This window comes from Rutilus rutilus (assembly GCF_951802725.1).
Source record: "Rutilus rutilus genome assembly, chromosome: 4".
NCBI lineage: Eukaryota > Metazoa > Chordata > Actinopteri > Cypriniformes > Leuciscidae > Rutilus > Rutilus rutilus.
This window is the reverse complement of record NC_140212.1, coordinates 51,159,160-51,178,430: the sequence shown is the minus strand read 5'-3', so window position 1 is coordinate 51,178,430 and position 19,271 is coordinate 51,159,160. Positions and strand designations below refer to the sequence as shown.

Sequence of the window (19,271 nt, the reverse complement as noted above, 5' to 3'; positions counted from 1 at the left end):
TGTAGAATATACTGCCACATCAAATAGCCTAAGCTTTTGCTTAGCAATTTCTGCTCATATCTAACGTTATATATATAACTATATTATATATATATATATATATATATGCTATATTCAAAATAATGAATACATATGATAAAATGTTGGCCTATAATCTTTTTTCTTTTTCTTTTTTACAAAGAAAGAGTACACTTGAAATATTGTTGAAATTGTAATTATTGTTGTAATTGTAACATTTTTAATAAAATAGCAAAACATATTTACAAGATAGATGTAAGCGAAATCTTAAATGGTCAATATAAGTCTTCTTCTAAATACATCTTTTGTCCTTGCATTGTGGCTCAGTCAGTGTCACACCTGAATGAATGGCTAATTATGCAGAGTCATTATGCAGAGTGGGTGGGACCTTGTAATCTAAGGAGTAAACTACTCCTCCCCCTCGCATATTGGCTTTCCAAGCAAAACCTGTTTTACACCATTTAAATCAATGTATTTTTTTTTGTGAACGATAAAGCAAGACTATTTTCACATAATTTTGAAGCTAGAACTCAAAGGGAAAACATCCATTAGTCAAAAGTCTTGTGGACACATATTTAATATGTGTTTTGTGGTCTTAATTCAGCAACTTTCATTTTAATTTTTTCCAATAACCACACATAAACATTATTCTCTTAAAAATACAAACATCTACATACACGTTGCTCGCATATTATGGTAGCCCTGTTTGTGCTATATAGAGTGAATTTACACCTTTGCCATTAACATGTTTATAAATAACTGAAAAAAGCAAAAATGTCAGAGCATGTCAGAACATCTCAAGGACCCCAAAAACAGCTTGGTCCCCAGAGGGTTAATTGGCGGCGCTGGGTTTGTGCCAGTGTAATGCATTGGTCAGAAAAAGTCAGCGTTAGGTTTTTTGTTTTTTTTCGACAGACCAGTCCACGAAACACGTAGATCAGCGGCCCATTGGTCCTTTTCTTGATTGACACTGGGCTGGGCCAATCACAACTTTAAATGAGTGAGCGAGCGTGCAGCAGTGTCAGTGTGTATCTGTCAAAATAGTCAGCAAGATGGAGAAGAAACGCAAGGAATGTGCAGAAAAACAGCGTGAAAAATAGAACCAGGCCCTTAAAGCAGACACTGTAAAATGTGTCAAAATATTCACTACCGTTCAAAAGTTTGGGGTCAGTACGATTTTTTTATGTTTTTAAAAGAAATATCTTCTGCTCACCAAGGCTGCATTTATTTGATAAAAAACAAACAGTAATATTGTGAAATATGACCATTTAAAATGACTGTTTTCTATTTTAATATATTTTAAAGTGTAATTTATTCCTGTGATCAAAGCTGAATGTTCAGCATCATTACTCCAGTCTTCAGTGTCACATGATCCTTCAGAAATCATATGATGATTTGATGCTCAAGAAACATTCATTATTATTATCAATGTTGAAAACAGTTGTGGACAAAATTTTTTTTTTTATTCTTTGATGAATAGAAAGTTCAAAAGAACAGCATTTATTTAAAATAGAATATTTTCTAACATTATAAATTTCTTTACTGTAACTTTTGATCAGTTTAACTCATCCTTGATGAATAAAAGTATTGATTTATTATATTTCTTTCCCCCCAAAATAAAATAAAAATTCTTACTGACCCCAAACTTTTGAGGGTAGTGTTTAATGTTACAAAAGCTTTATAATTCAGATAAATGCTGTTCTTTTGAACTTTCTATTCATCATAGCATCATGAAATAAAAATGTAAATAACTGTTTTCAACACTGATAATAATCATAAATGTTTCTTGAGCATCAAATCATCATATTAGAGTGATTTCTGAAGGATCATGTGACACTGAAGACTGGAGTAATGATGTCACGATCCGCTCAAGGGAAAAAGCAAGGTGGATCCAAGTGCAGTCAAATTGAGGTTTATTAAGGGTAATCCAAAAGAGTAGTCAAACAGGCAGGGTTCGATATCCAGACAGGCAGTACAAAAACAATAAACAGACTCAGGCAGGGAACACGGTAAACCAAACGCGGTGTGACATAAACAACGATACACACAGGACATGGAACAAACAGGGGCTCGTTCTTCGTACGTTGCTTATTACATCCGAGATCAAATGACACATCCAAGATGATTTCATCGTGCTAATCATAATCCGGCTAATTGAGTTCTTCGAACACACTTGCCGGATATGATTAGTATCGCTGGATTGAGTTATCTGAGATAACTGCGCGTCCACGCGCTGGTTTAAAAGGGGATATGTATCGATAGTGGAAACATTGATCAGCAACGCTGCCATTGGCTGCTCAGCGTGGCCAAAGAGCGCGCACAGTTTTTCTCATATTATATCTATGTTTTTTCTCCTCAGCAGAGCAAGAACTAATAGTCGAAGTTTATTCGGAATTGTAATGTTTTAATCAAAACGCCAGGGAACACCTCAAAGTCTGCAAAAACCAGGAGATAGGGCTGGCAAAAAGTAGCAGACAATTTAAATCCGTTAGAAGTGGCCATGTTAGATGTTTTTATCACTTATTAGCCTATATTTTTGTATTTTAATAATTGCATAATTACTTTGTTCATTGTAATGTCAGAGTCACCACACTAGAATATGGGAACAAATAAAAGTGAAGTACAAAAATATTCTAATGGTAATTTTTTGTTATATTATAGTCTCTTTTATGAAAGGCACTGTTAAATAAATGGTTGTCTGTTTATAAAAGCAATCAAGAAAAAGGCTGAGAAAAAAAAAAAGATCTTAGTAGCCTACACTGTATTTTTGCTGCATTAAATTAAGGCCATATAGTCATTTCAGCTGTTAAATCTTGAGCAATGATGAATTGCTTTGACTTGTGGAAGTAAAAACTGATAAACTTATGTTAATGTAAAAATATGTATTGAAGAAGAGTTCAAAAAGAGTTATTGATCACATTTTTCCCAAGTGTAGTTCATTGTAATGACATTGGCCCTCATTTATCATTCTTGCGTAGAAATGGGCGTATATATTGGCGTAAGATTATGCTTACACTCCTCTCATCGCCTGATTTATGAAGCTGTGCGTACCTTTGAAATCCAGGTGTACGCAATAGCTGCCCTTGATAAATGCCGCGGTGGAAAACGAGCGTCATTAGAATAACACGCCCTTATATATTCAAGTCTCCGCTTCCCCCACGCCCTCATTTTACACCATGGACACACGGAAGACGGCAAAGAAGAGAAACTTCTCCGACGTTGGATGAGCAAATGACCTATCACAATGCATTATTTTACAGCACGTGTTTTGAAACAATTAGTATTTAATTTCGTATCACGTCACATGTATTGGGGTGAACAATAATGATGATGATGTGATGTGGAGTACCATTCATTCACATTAATAATTGCATGACAATTTGTAATATTCTTCTTATTATTTATGATTTTTATTATTAATGACGCTTATTGTTATTTAGAAGAAGAATGTCGTTATTATTATTATTTGTATTATTATTATTTAAAAGAAGAAGAATGTCATTTTTATTATTTTGTCAGTCTGAATTTTTTTTTTTTTTTTTTGTCATTGAAAGCCTTTTTATTACTGAACAAAAAAAAGAGGTATACTTTGCCTGGAGTGTTATAAAGTTGTGGATGGTTGTCTTTTAAAAAAAGTCTTTTGTCTTTTATTTTTCGTGTTCGCATTTATGAGGAAAAAGCATTGTTACGTGACAGTTATCCATTACGGACGTGAGCGCTGTGAAAGCGGCATGCTTTAAAACTTTCACAGAGACCTCAAACAGAAAGCACAAAGCCTTTCTTTAAAGCGAATTTCGTTTTGTATTAATTGTATCTTAATTTTAATCAGTGTTTCATTATCCAATTTTCTGGATTTAATGCCTAAATAGCAGAGATAATCACGGAGGCGCCAGCGCCTGAACTGGATAACGTTAAGCTATCATCCATGAACCGAAACTCAACGTATAAGGTAGACTGATCGCCTCACACACCTAAAAAAAATAGAAATATATCTATTATCTACAGAAATCTCTACTTTTAAACAGAACCATTCAAAACAAAATAAAATGATGTAGGCCTAATCTGTATGAAATGTGTATTTCTCTCCGGCGCGTTCACTACTGCGAAGATCGCGAGTCAGACTTCATCTTTGCAGCCGACACAGAAAACCAAATGTTTTTATTGGTTTATTAAGTAGGCCTACAAACAGGCGAGTTATGAAAAATTGAGTGTGAGGGATTTGTTCACTTCACACAAAAAGATCTTGGAATGAGATGGCTAACTGTAGCCTATCGTTTAGTCCACTGTCTAATTTAGAGATTTTTTTTTTAACCGACTACCGACAACTTTAATCGTTTCATACGGTCAACCATCGGTCAAACGGTCATCGGTTAACATCCCTATGTTGTTGTTTTTTTACAGTGGGTCATAACCTATCATATCTTTTAGTTTATCAGTGCGTTTTGTGGTGTTAGGAATTGTTTTTCTGCGCATTCCCGCACTCAAAACGTGCGTACACCACCTCCTGAGCTGGCGTAGGATTTGAGCGTGCCGTACGCCAACGTCCATATTGATAAATCTCAAAGTCACCGTGGTTTTGGGTGTACGCCAGGTGTACGCTGGAAATTTGGTGTACGCACTTTTGATAAATGAGGGCCATTGTGTTTTCCTCTTTTGTGCACTTTTACATAATACACCAACACTTGTTAACTTAAGTGGACATTTTCTAACTTTCCAAAGGAAAGAAAGTATAAGACTTTGTAATGTCCATTTGTTTCCATTGCACTGGACAGTGAATAAACCCTCTCAGATAACTGTCATATGGAGGAACTAGCCTACCTGCAAGTGCATAAAGAACTTTACTTCATTTATACTTGTATGCTTTATGGCTGCAATATAAGTTGCAGGATTCCACATCTACAGAAAGGCCTACAGAAGAGTCTGCACAGACAGAGGAGACATAGGCCTACAGGTGGGCAGTGGATAGCCAACGTCTCCTTTAATTTGTTGCATGAGGCATGTGTCTAATATCTCTTGTTGCAGGCACTTGACCACTGGCTTTTCTTTACAAAGAACAATTGAAATAAAACTCAAGGAACTAAGCATATTTGTCTTTTATTAAACATTTAATGAAAAGTGTATTTTTTTTTTTTTTGGCAGTGTTGTGTAATATGGCACATGCAAATGCAACAATGTCCCAGGCCCTGTCAGGTGTGCAACCCTCAGACTTTTCAGACACTGAAATCTTCCCTTTAGTTAGCCAAAGTTCATTTCATTGTGTGTCCTTGTCCTGGCTAGAGCTGCATTGTAACTGGTTTGGGTCAGGGAATGGGGTCATAAAACACCTGTCTGCAGGCAGGAACATGTCATAATCACCTATGAAGAAATGCAGTTCTGTTAGGATCAGCATAAGTGTATGTAATACAGTGAGCTTGATATTTAATTGTGGAACTTTTCTTACCACTTTCAAATAATGTGCATAAATGTGAATCTCTGAAAATTCTTAAGTCATACACAGATCCTGACCATTTTGCTTTCACATTTGTGATATGGAAGATTTGTCAACTGCCTTTTTTTTATTTGATATAATATTATTAATCTGGAATATTAAGAATCACAATAGTAACTGGGCTGCACATTTACATTGTGAACCCCCTTTCTGTTCACATAATCCCCTTCATTGAGGCCTTGATGGCAGTCTAGCCTATAAGCCTGAGTGACATACTGTAATCAGCATGGTCATGATCGCATGATCTTCATAAAAAAATATTTAAATAGTCTAATAAATAGTAGGCTATAGTCTAATAAAAAAAATAAATAAAAAAAAACCTGCTTAAAAAAACTGATTTACATTGGGTCTTCAGTGGCTTGGAAATGCCAAAAAAAAAAAAAAAAAAACTAAAACTGTTTTTTAAACCTAAAAGCGGCAGGTAAACTCCGAATGACACGACAAACAGCACTTTCCATCAAGTTCTCCGCATCTCCAATAGTGTAATGGAAAGAGCCACTCGCAATTAATCTTAGGGTACAGTTTGTGCTGTAGTAAAAGCCCGACTCCGACAAGTCGAAAATAAATGTGCATTTCCAACAAATTAATAATGTAAACGACAATCTCATGAGTCACGAGGAAAAAAATATATATATCAGAAAGTGCACTATCGCACTGCGCTGGACTTCCCGTATCATCTCCGTTTATGAGCCGCAGTCTAATCGTGTTTACATGAAATAAGCTGCTCCCGAGCAGGTTTAAGATTGCGCACCTGTTGCTATGACAGCAAGTCCAGGATGAGCGTCGAAGAACCAAACAATCCAAGATCATGCCAAATCGCCAACAATCAAATCCAGCTAACTGAGTTAGCGACGTACGAAGAACGGGCCCCAGGGCTTTAAATACAGGAACAAACTAGATGACAACGAGAAACAGCTGGGAACAGATAACAAACACCTGTGCAATCACACATACAGGAATTGTGGGAAAGGTAGTTCTTGAATGACACCGTGGGGAAAGGAGGACATCTAGTGGATACCAGGGGAACACAACCAGACACTGTGACAAATGATGCTGAAAATTCGCATCTGTGATTGAAGCATCTTTGATCACAGGAATAAATTACACGTTACTGTATATTCACATAGAAAACAGCTGTTTTAAATTGTAATAATATTTCAGAATATTACTGTTTTTGTTTGCATTTTTAATCAAATAAATGCAGCCTTGGTGAGCAGAAGATACTTCTTTTAAAAACATTAAAAATCTTACTGACCCCAAATTTCTGAACGGTAGTGTATATTTTCTGACCTTCGTCAGTTCCTGTGATGATGATGATGATGATGATAGTGAGGAGGATCAGGAGAGAGCTGAGAAACTGTAGAGCCTGCGGTAAGCATAACTACTTTCAAAACACTTAGGCCATGTCATGAGTGTAGGAACCCATAACCCAGTTACAGATTATTTCCACATCTGCATATTTGACGATTACCGCAATTCACTAGAAATTTAATGAGAGGCGTTAGTAAACCATGTTTTCCGCCAAATAAAAGCTTGATGCAGTTTCCGTCAAAATAAAAGATCATGTGCTTATATCTCTTTCAAGTATAGAAATTGGTACAAAACTAATTATGAAAGTTTCCTTCATGGTTTTAGTGCATTTGTTTTACAAAATATGGCTATTACTGTCATTGGATTAATATTATAACTATTATTATGTAGTAGGTGTAATGTAAACAGACACTGTAACTAAAAGAGATTTGAATATTTCTTTGTTTAATTTGCACACTGAATATGGGTTGGAGCTTTTAATTTTGAACTCTCAAAGTGCACCAGAGTGATGAATTTAACAGTAAAATGCAAAAAAAATTCTTACGGGGAGGCATGCCCCCGAACCCCCCTAGAAGGACCGAGGTCCACCCACCACAGTTTTACCAAATATCCTGTGAGAAACACTGGTATTGCTGTGCCAATGCAGCTTATAGCTTGTTTTAGGATTCATCACTGTATTAATAATGTCAAATTTGTACTTATTTCATCTGTTAACTCTCACTCGTTCATATACTCACTCATTACATGGCATTAGTGGTTTTAAGGAATTGGAGTTGGTATGCATATATTTAAGGGCGTGCAAAGATGGGTGGTGTTTATGATCATATAGTGGGCCAGTCTGGGCCAAAATGCCAGGGCCGATTTTTTTTTTTTCTTTGCCCCAGTCCAGCCCTGTGTACAACATATCCACGTTCTTAGAATTAGCTGCTTGTCTAATCAAATTATTGTACTCTCGATCAGATCTAATACAAATAACTAAATTTTCTGTTGTTGGCACACAAAATAGTGCCCCTTTCTGCCTACAGTTGAAGCATAAACATTGATGAAAGTCATTTTTTCACTTTCAAATACAGCTTGTATTTTTAACAAGCGACCTTCGATGATTTCTTCAGTAACACATGGGTAAAAAATCTCTAGAAAACAAGATACCAACTCCACCACTGTTACTACTCTTATGACTGAGAACGACTTCCCCATCCCAATCTTTCTTCCATGCAGTTTCGTTTTCAACGGTGCTATGCGTTTCTTGTGAAAAAAATTTACATTTAATTTCTTAACTTTAAACAAACTGATAAGGGAAACTCTCTTTGCATCCTCTCTTGATGCTTAAAGAACCCAGCTTTATGTCACACATAGCAAATGTTAATTTGCATTTGAACAAAACAGAGAGGTTAACACAAACAAAGAAAAAGAAAAACAAAAGACACCCAACCATCATTAGCTATTAACTTTTATCATACATAAAAATGTCTTGGTCTGTAAAGGTCAGTTGGCCGGGGTGTTCTGTATTTTCATGAATAGTTAAACTGAATAAAGGAACATCTTTAGATCTGGGAAAAACTCATCAACTTTAACTGATCTCAAGCCTTTGGTTCTTTGTAAAAAGGACTGAATTTTGGTGAAAGAGTAAGCACTCTCCACATCCATCTGTGTGTCTCCACTAACATCACTTTCAGACTCTTCGTGTTCATCAAACGTTCATCATCTGACTGAGAAGAACAGCTCATGGGATTCGTCTTTGACACTTTTGTAACTTGTTCAGTGTTTGATTTAAAAACACTGAACTTGATTTAAAGTTAGATTTTTTTCTGTATTTTTTAAATTTGGAAATGTCAGCGTCCAACAAAACCTCTTCTTCATTAAACAACACTGACTCAGCTACTCTAGTCGTGGTTTGACCAGTTCTCTTCGGTTCGCCAGGTAAAGAGGCTCCGCTTTCGGCCCGAACGGGCGGCGGGTCCGCTGCGTTAACAGCCCGCGTCTCACCTGCTCTCTCTGGGCACGGGGGAATCACAAGACCTACAGTCCCACACCCAAAGCATTTCATCATCTCTGATGTTACATGCACAGTGTAGTCAAAGTCATCAACCTTAAACTTAAACACCAAATTCAATTCTTTATCGCTCTTTTTGAGAATCATGTGTACATGTCTCCTAAAAGACACAACGTGTTTAAGATGAGGAGATTTACAGCTGATAGGAATCATCTTTATCGGAGACACTAGTTTTCCTTGTCTATGATAATGAGCAAATGAAGACACAGACACATTTCCATAATGACCAACACAACTTACCAAGAGCAGCGAAAATGAAAATAACGATGTTTTGGAAAGTGATATTTTCAGATAAAGTCTTCCTCTGGCGTTCCACATAAAGGAAGACGAGCTCAAAAGAATCGACTCAAAAGATTCGGTCATGAAGTCGTGTCGGAGATCTCAGTTTACATATATATTTATAGCCTAGTCAGAAATTAGCTTAGCACTGGCGCAGCCTCGCCTTAGGATTCCTAATGATTTTCCTCTTTTTTTTTTTTCTTTTTTTTTTACTCTGTCACTTTAATTGAAAGAAAAATTATAATGATCATTAAAAACCTAAAGAAAAGAGTCGCACTTACGGGTTGAATGTCAATGAAAGCTTTTGACTGACTGTTTTCGCTAGTTTTTGTAAGGTGGCGGTGGAAGAAGAATGGGTAACAGCTTAAGTGCCAGAATTCCCTTTGCATCTGTGGGAAAATAATTTGACATTTATCAACACTAAAAACAGTAGCTGAGCTGTCATCTAATAATAACTAGTATAGTAATATAGTAATAATATAGGGCCAGATTTATACACAGGTCAAATTAGCGTAAGACCACGATATCCCATAAAAGCGCAGACTGAAGTGTAAAGTTCTGCTGTCGATCTAATGATAATGAGCAAATGAAGAATCACAGACACATTTCCATGATGACCAACACAACCTACCAAGAGCAGCGGAAATGAAAAATAGCGATGCTTGGAAAGTGATATTTTCAGATAAAGTCTTCCTCTGGCGTTCCACATAAAGGAAGACGAGTGGAGTAAAAGAATCGGCTCAAAAGATTCGGTCACAAAGTCGTCTCGGAGATCTCAATTTATATATATATATATATTTATTTATATATTTATATCCTCGTCAGAAATGAGCTTAACACTGGCTTAGCATTTCCTAATTATTTTTTTGTTTGTTTTTTACTCTGTCACTTTAATTTGAAAAATTATAATAATAATCATTAAAAACCTAAAGAAAAAGTGTAGCCTCTGAATAAACAATTGTTTTAATGGGGAGGGCTCAAAGTTTATTATTATTATTATTATTGAGCATTTTCACATAGGTGAAATAAAAATGTATTTACTCTGGCTTCTTCCTTTAAATATCACAATCTAGACACTTTAATTGGAGAGTATAGATTTTCTGTAGCCATCAAAACTACATCTGTTTCTCATAATTCATCTTCTCACTAAAGCTGATCGTCTGTGAATCAACGCCTGGCCTTCAGTGTTGAACATTTACATGTTTACTTTCCACCTCTGTATATTTCAGATTGTAAAGAGTCTGTAAATTAATGTAAACTAAAAGCAGAATCCCTAGAGATCGATATCATTATAATCCTGAAGATGAATTCCTGAAGACTTACCGTGATGTGATATTTGTGCCGGTGTAAAATATGTGTTGGCTCTCTGTCACCCTGTTTGAGTTTGCATTCTGTGATCTGTCTACACTTCCTCTTCCTGTCTGTGGTTTTCCTGCCTGCAACTTTGACGCAAGCAGAAAACAGGCTAACGCATGTATTGACACACGTATCCTCTGTCCAACTGTATTAAACTGAGAAACAACTGAGCAGCAGTCTGGTCTCTGTGTCTCTTATTTGGTTCTCCAAGTGCACTGTCAGGCTTCACGAGATTTGGAGGGCATTGCAGAAGACTGTAGATAATTGAAGAAAAAAAGTCACGCTGGTTTGGGTTTTGTTTTCACTTTCACGTTTCATGTCTTTAATTTTGTAATTTACCAATAGTCAAGGTCCCTGTCATGTGATTCCCTTTTCCCTCATGTGTTCTTGCCATGTGCTCCTCTTGTGAATGTGTCATGTTAGGTGTGTTGGACATCGGCTGGATGTAACCGATCGGCGAGAGTTGCTGAAAATAGAGACGTGAAGTCTGAAGACACTTTCTGCTTCCCGTAGTGACGCTCACGTGATGTTTGCATACTTTACCACAGCTTTACCTCAGATATCAACAACAAATAAACCCTGTCCATCTCCTGACATCAGTCACATCAAGTGTCTCCAGGAATGGTTTATATTCTGAATTAAGTGATGAGAGTCGGCCTGGTGGATTTCACCTACGATTCTGTGTCATTAATGTTTCCATCAGAGATTGGTTTCCATCTTCTTGTGTTGTCTTGCTCCTGCAGAGAATTAAAGGTGGAAGAATCATTTTAAAAGTGTTTTACATTAAATCGAACCTGTATCGTGTGTTAAACCGGACAGTCCAGTGTGCGCTCATGTAGAATATGTAAATCTCAGTAATCGGCACATTACCAGAGCTTTACTATTATTATTATCCGCCTACACCTAAAAATGATGACTTTACTGTCACATATGTTCATAACGTCCTGAAAGTCAGTTGTTGTAAAGTAAAAGCACAGTTTGTGATAAATAATAAGAAAGACTAAATAAGGCCGAGTCTGAAACTACAGTCTCTACTGAGAATCAAAGCTTGTTGAGATTGAAACAAACACTCGCTGATATCTGATGTCTTCCTTCCAGATGATTCTGTCTAATCTGAGGAGGATTCGTTACGATCAGAAATATTTCACACATTTCAGTCTGTCATATTGACCCTGAACACCTTCTGTGTGTCTTTGATTATAAACACACAAATATGATCTTGACTTTGTCATGTTCATGATAGAGATATTTCAGTGTGAGCTGAGACACAGAGGCTGGTGTGTGTGTGTGTGTGTGTGTGTGTGTGTGTGTGTGTGTGTGTGTGTGTGCTTGTCAAGCTCTGGCATTTTGTACACAATTTCCCCGCTTGAAAGGAACAGACACATCATCAACGAAGGCCTTAACTGGATTCCACTCTTCTCTTTATTGCATCAATTATGATGAATGTTCAAATAGGTAGACAGAAGAAAGGTGAAAAACCTTTAACAGAAATCAAATGTAAATTAAAATATGTAAATTAATTGCAAATAAAAGCTTATTAAACATCCGTTGTTGTCATTTAAGTCTGTATCTCTCAAATAATTCTCAAATAATATTCATTTCATTCTGCTGATCTCTCGTCACATTCATGATCATTCATACTGTCATCAGTTCATATCAATCATTTTTCTTACTCGAAATAAATGTTAACTTAAATACAATGATGAAGAAAGTGGTGTAGAGCCAAATGTATATACAGTCAAACGTCACAAAGCTTACTTCTGGGGATATCTAATTTGATTTATCAATAAATTCCACTAGAAACAAACCTTGTTGTATTATTTTAATTTAATACTGTGAAGCTGCTTTGATACAATCTGTATAGTGAAAAGCGCTATACAAATATACTTGACTTGACTTGACTTGACTTACTGTGTAAAAAAAAAAAAGAGTCAAAAACCAAAAAAGTCATAAAGTAGGAAAAGGATCTGCACATGTCGAATAGTGCAAAGACTTTCCAACTGTTGGTTGATGATGCTTCATTAGAGTGGGGAGATTGCATTGGTGGATTCAGGTGCAGCCGGGAACTTTATGGACTTATCTCTTGCTAGGAGTCTCCAGATCCCATCTGACTCACTCACTACCCCTCTGACGGTTACTGCATTGGATGGAAGACCTCTGGGTCCCGGGAAGGTACAGATGGTGCCCAACCAGAATGCCTATTACCGCCGCGCCAGCCGCCGCGGTGATTTCGCATCACCGCGAAAATAAACCAGCCGCATTTCAAAGTCGTTCCCGAAATGACCGCCAGGTGGCGCAAAGGGACATTGTGCAAATCAGCAGCAATTGCCGTATTTTAAAATGTAAGTGGGTTAAATATAAAACCCTAAGCCTAATAGGCATATTTTTCATATATATAAATAGGCCTATAAGGCTACAACAGAATAGAACTAAAGATAGAATCAATTTTAGAACTGAAAAAATAGAATCAAAAGTTAAAAATAGAGACGATATTAGGAGCAATGACGCTGAATATTTTTACTATTCTATTGAGGAATTAGATAAATGAAGAGCTCTCGTGAGCGATACAATTGCATAGTAATTTATAGTGATTTCAAAAGCAAAAAAAAAAGTTAGGATGAGATGCGCTCCAGCTGACGTGCAACGCAAGTGACCGCGCGGGCGCCTCCATGATTAGTGTCTGTTATATTTGCTTCTCTTACTTATTAAATACAGGCAATTGGTTGATGAAAAATTGGTTAAAATTAAGATACAATTTATAGAAAATGAAATTCACTTTAAAGAAAGGTTTTCTACTAAACAAAACTTAATGAAGTGGTCAAAATCATGTCTGACCCACTCCATATCAATCTCTCGATATAGCCTAATGCATCCTATCTTACTCATGCTGTTCACTTTTCATATTCAACATAGATGGAAAAAAAATTATTAAATGAAACCTTGTAACGAATTCACACTGTAGGGTAGACTGTGTACAGTTGAGACACCTTAAATAACTTGCGTTCGCAGCAAGCACAAGTTGTGATTTTTGCTGTGCACTTGCATATTAGTGTCAGCTGGGAAGGAAATATATACCAGACCTCTTGGAACTTTAATTGAATACATAGCGTGGGTAAAGCATACTGAAATTACATCCCTACAAATTTATTAGGCCCTACTGAAAATAAATATATCGAATTTAAGCAAAGTAGCCTAAATGTTAAGACTGTAAGCCCTTTGCTTTTTACTTAGCCTATAAAGGACTCTTGCAGCCGACTTTGTGTTAATTTAATTTGTAGAGGATTTTTTTAACTCAAACATTAACACTGAAATAAATTAAACTAAATTATTATAATTTTTTTGGCACAGACCACGACGAGTGGCGCTATGTATTGTTCCAAAGCCAGGTTTTATTCTGGCATGTTGAATTAGTGTTCGACAAACGCAGCGGCGCGTTCATTTGAATGAAGAGCGCTTCTCGCTCGTGTGAGCGAACACACACTGGAACGTTAGGCCATGTCGCAACGAGTGAATCGTGGCCGAGTGGTTGAACTTACGTTACGATCATTTAGATGACACGGGTTCAAATCCCGATCTAACTTGGACTACTGATATTTGTATATTAGCCTATTAATGCATTTTATAGTCTATTGTTGATGCAGAGAGATTTGTCTAGTTCTAAAACATAGTTTTTTGCTTATAGCCTATTTACAAAATAAAATCACCATGCATTTCCATTTTACACTAAGGAACAAATATTATACAATGACTTTACTTCTGTAGCCTATTATAATTCCAATCGTAATTTCAAAAGCAGTTCTGTTAATATATATATATATATATATATATATATATATATATATATATGTATGACGTTTAAACGACAAACAATAAAATCAGAACCAGTATTTGCGTTCATGGTTCCAGTGGCAGTAATGCATCCACGGCTTTTCAAAATGTCACAAAGCGTTTTGAGATTGTTTTGAATGAAATATTGAAGTTTATAATGAAGTGTTTTGGCACACCACGACGAGTGGCAAACTCTTTGTTTTGTTTTGCAAACTCAGCTAGCCTGTGGGGGGTTTGGAGAAGGCAATAGTTGCTTTATCGTGGGGGTGCAGGACAGAGGTGTTAATGTTCCGTCTTTCATATGGAGAGTGTCGGAGCCAGCCTGATGAACAGGCAAAGGCAAAGTTATTTTAAGGTTTAATCTCAAAATCTCCAAAAGTCCATAGCCTATGTACACAGTAGGCCCTATATCTTATTAAATTATATATTGTAGTTTTATTGATTGTATTTAAAGGTTTTCCACACACAATTTCAATTTAGCAGATACAGAGCTCTTTAATTCGCGACCCACCTCGTTTTATTGTAAGGTGAATTCAGCAAGGCATGTTGTATCTTTGAAGGAACAAAAGCTATTTGTTACAGTTTTTTCTTTCGTGATTTGTGTGGATGACACACAGCGACATATACAGTATTATCAGCTGTATGGTGTTTTTTACGCTGAAATGCTTAATTTCGAGAAAGACCCGCCGCGCGCAGTGAGGGAGACCAAACTTACTAAAAAAATATCCAGCGCCAGAGAGGCAAAGAAAAACGCCTGTTCTTAATTTATGTTGCTTTGAACTTTTTTCGTTTTGTACCGTTTTCATTTTTTAATTTAGCTGCAATTTCTTTGACAATAAATGTAAAATGTTTCTTATTTTGCATCACAAAGGGAATAAACTCTATCGAATCGATGCAACCCTGTTTAAATATATAAACTGTCCCGACACTTTATTCATACCTTGAAATGTGTGATGGGTTTTCAAACTTAATTAATTTTCTTTTTCTTTTTCTTTTACATTTTCATTGTTTATTTTTTAATTGAAAGCAATACTGTATTGAAAGTATTTTTCTGATTTGTTCGATCTGTTTTGGAAAATGTCTACCGTTGCTATGGCCGGGTATTACTGTCAGTCATCTCAATCTCGTGAATGATTCACACACAAAAAAAATAATTTAGCAGATTAAAGACGAGCTTCATCATCTTCATTTTCTGGTGCAATCGGCTGACAGTCTTCCTTCATCAGATACTGTATGTCATAGCGTGCAGCGGCTCAACTGGAATGTAGCAAATTTATGTTAATGTACAATTGATAATTAAACAAGATGATTGACTTTAATAAACAGATGCATATTTAAGCATCAAGAACGGAAAAACATAAACACTGTCGGCTAAACTGAGATTCGATCTCAGATCGTTTGAAGCTCCGAGAGGCTATTGTTAATGCATTGACCACAGATATCGTCTGAATAGCCTAGGTCTACTATTTTCTCTGTTTTAAAAGTAAAAAAAATAAAAATAATTATGTGTCAAAAAAAAAAGAAGTGTTTTTACAAGACCTTGTGCTGTTTATTTATTAATTATTATTATTATTATTATGCAGATGTTAATTCAGCCATTCTGTTGGAAAAAAATGGTCCCTAATGTAAAACGGAAATGAATGGTAATTTTATTTTATAAATATAAAATATTTAATAGCCTATAGGCTATAGGAGAAAAAAACAATATGGTGTAGCAATATTTTAGAACTATCAAATCAAATTAATAATAAAAGAGTAGCCCATGTTTGTTCGGGATTTGAAACGTAAGTTATAGCCTACCACTCGGCCACGAATTTGTTTTGTTTTATTTTGTTTGAAATGTATTTTTACATATTTTGCTTTCGTTAATGTTAACCAATTCTGAGCATAATAGGCCTATATTTTTTCCCTAAAAGTTTGTTTTATTCTCTGCTTTGTTTGTTTATATTTTAACATATTCAATCAGTCTCATTTTTGTTCAAATAATAATAAAAGTTTTTTTTTTTTTTTTAAATAAACAGATAGGAAACTTACCTTTTAAAATGCTGCAGTTGCTGCTGTTTTGCCCTGTCACTTGCCCGGTATAGCCTAGTAATTTCGTGAACGACTTTGAAATTCAGTAGTAGGCAGTAGTAATAGGTGTGAATTCAATTGATAATCATAACAACATGTAAGCCTAATTCTGAATATAACAAATAATGCTTAAACCGACTAACATCGGTTAGTAACTGCAAGTCCTGAAAATGTTTTAATTTTACGGTAAATTATTTTAATTTATTTCACTGTTATGTTTCAGTTAATAAATCTACAAACACATTAAAATAACACGAAGTAAATGACAAGTAACCTATTGACATAGCCTTTCTAAATTATAGAAAAACTGGGCACACAATGTTAACGTGTGTCTACTTTGTTTAAATTAAATAAATTTGAATTCGTTTTACCACAATATTTATCTTAAATTTATCTGTGGCCTCAGCTCAGATTACTGCCGCGGCAGATTACGGCATTAAAGAGAATAAACTGACACTTTTCAAAGTCTGTGATTACAGCGCCACTCAGCGGTAAAAGGCAGCAAATACACATCCCAATTTTCGGTAAAAGTCTCATTCTGGTTGGGCACCATCTGTAACCTTTCTAACCTCTCTCCTTCGCCTCTCTATTCACCAACACCAAGAGGAGTTATGTTTCCACATGATACAGAGTTCCCTGTGGTCCTCGGCCACCCCTGGCTTTTTCAGCATAACCCTCACCTTGACTGGGCCACTGGCGCTATTCTCAGTTGGGGTCCCACTTGTCATGTCACCTGTTTGGTCCAGAGTTCCCCTGATCCTATTCTCGAGTCTCAAGACCTATCTCCTAGACCTATCTCAAGTCCCCACTCAGTACCACTATCTCAAGGCAGTCTTCAGTAAAAAGAGAGCCACCTCTTTACCACCACAACGTCCTTATGACTGCGCCATTGACCTGCTTCCAGGTACCTGTTCCCCCAGAGGCCACACATTCTCCTTGTCTTCTCCCGAACGTGCTGCTATGGACAAGTACATTGAGGAGGGCCTCACAGCAGGCATCATTCGTCAGTCCACTTCACCTGCTGGTGCTGTTTTTTTCTTTGTGGGCAAAAAGGATGGGGGCCTTTCGACCCTGCACAGATTACAGAGGCCTCAACAAAATCACTATCCGGAACCGTTACCAGTTGCCGCTTATGGCCACAGCCTTTGAGATACTGCAGGGAGCATCCATATTCACCAAACTCGACTTGCGCAATGCTTACCATCTAGTGAGCATTAGACAAGATGATGAGTGGAAGACCACATTTAACCCCTTGAGGTTGGCAAACTCACGGGCGCGTTTTGCTGGATTTTCTTCACATTGTGGCACAATAAACTTAAATGACTCCGTCATTTATGGTCATACAGAAAAAAGAAATATGAAAAAAGAATCTGTGATATTTCTCCTTTTGTATGTGTCCACTTACAATCAAATCAAAACATTGTGCTTTTGTAAAATAAAGAAAATAAACAGGGTGTGCGTTCTGCCTCTCCGTCGCGGTGAACTTTTTTTTCTTGAGCACGTCTATAAACTGAAACAAAACTCAGCGAATACTTGTCACACATTTATGAGCCATATACCTTTATAAACATTTACAACATGACATCATGACTTTGTGTAAACATACACGCCACTTTCAAGTCAAGTGGCGTGTTATTTATACGCATTTTGAGCTATCCGCGTGTATGTTCACGTCGAAACAAACCGTCATCTTCCGCGTGTATGTCTACGCCGTTAAACGTCAGAGTGATTCCGCGTGTATGTGTACGCCGTTAAATGTCCGAGCAAAACGGAGCAAAATTTATATCTACATCTGGGGAGCAATATTTTTTTTCCTAGGATGGTAGGGGAAGACTCATAAATGGTATTAACCCCAGTGACGGGTAGGTTTAGGGACGGAGTTGGGGTAGGTCATATTTATATATACAGTAATGTAACGCTAAGTCAACGGCGTTGATAAACACGCTGAAAAGCGATTATGGGTGTTGATAGCACGCCAAAAATGGAAATACGAATTGGCGTGTCATACATACGCCATTTCATGAGATCAGTCTGACATTTAAGTGTGTACTTTTAAATGATCGGATTCAAATTGAAAACAAATATTCTATGTTTTAGTAATTTGTATAAAACCAACAAGATGTCCAGTATCTCAAACCCTTGCTCATTATTTTTTATTTGACCACGCCCACGCGCACAAAAGAGATTGACATGCAAATCTGGAACGCAAACGCGCTCGTTACCTCAAAAACAATGTTGTGTTGAAAATAAATCCAAACAATCAAAAAGCCATTCTTTCTTAAATCTCCTCATTCTTTGTGCAAGGTTGCTCAGAATGATAGGGCCTGATAGCTCCTAATAGGGCCATTAGTGTGGGTCTTTGTCTTTCTCAGGTGTGAAAGAAATTAAATATTCATGATGTCCACGCCTCTTCGCATAAAGCTTTCTCACACAAAACATGTCTTGCAAATTTTAACCCCCTGGGGTTAGCGGTATCGCCGGCGATACCAGCTCGCTTTTTTTTATCAGTGAAAAAAGAGACTCAAAAATACTCTATTGACTTTGATTTTCCATAGGAGTTTCATGCATCAATCGATCCTGTTAAGTGTGTATTTTTTTTGTGTATACTCACAATAAAAACAAAGTGTTGTGCTCTTTGCCAAATAAAGAAAAATAAACACGAAGCGAGTTCTGCCTTCTCTCTGTCAGTGAAGTCCATTCTGAAACGCGTCCGAAAATGAGCCATAACTCAGCGAATACTCAGTCAAACAGGCATACAGACACACTTGCATGAAGTTTGAATTCTCTTCTTTTAAATTAAGTAATTTGTATAAAAAACAAATATTCTCAGTTTATGCAATCTGTATGAAAAGAGCGAGATGTCAG

General features: G+C 36.5%; 1 protein-coding gene across 6 annotated transcripts in view; it reads right to left on the bottom strand.

Moving 5' to 3' along the window:
- LOC311289591 (protein NLRC3-like) overlaps positions 1 to 10,561 on the bottom strand; it is a 101,184-nt gene extending 90,623 nt beyond the window's left edge. For 2 of the 6 annotated variants that reach the window (XM_084407709.1, XM_084407710.1), the window contains exon 1: positions 10,473 to 10,561. The gene's annotated coding sequence lies outside the window, so the exon portion shown is untranslated. The other 4 variants (XM_084407705.1, XM_084407706.1, XM_084407708.1 and 1 more) reach the window with 4 other exon arrangements.
- Positions 10,562 to 19,271: the final 8,710 nt, after the last annotated feature.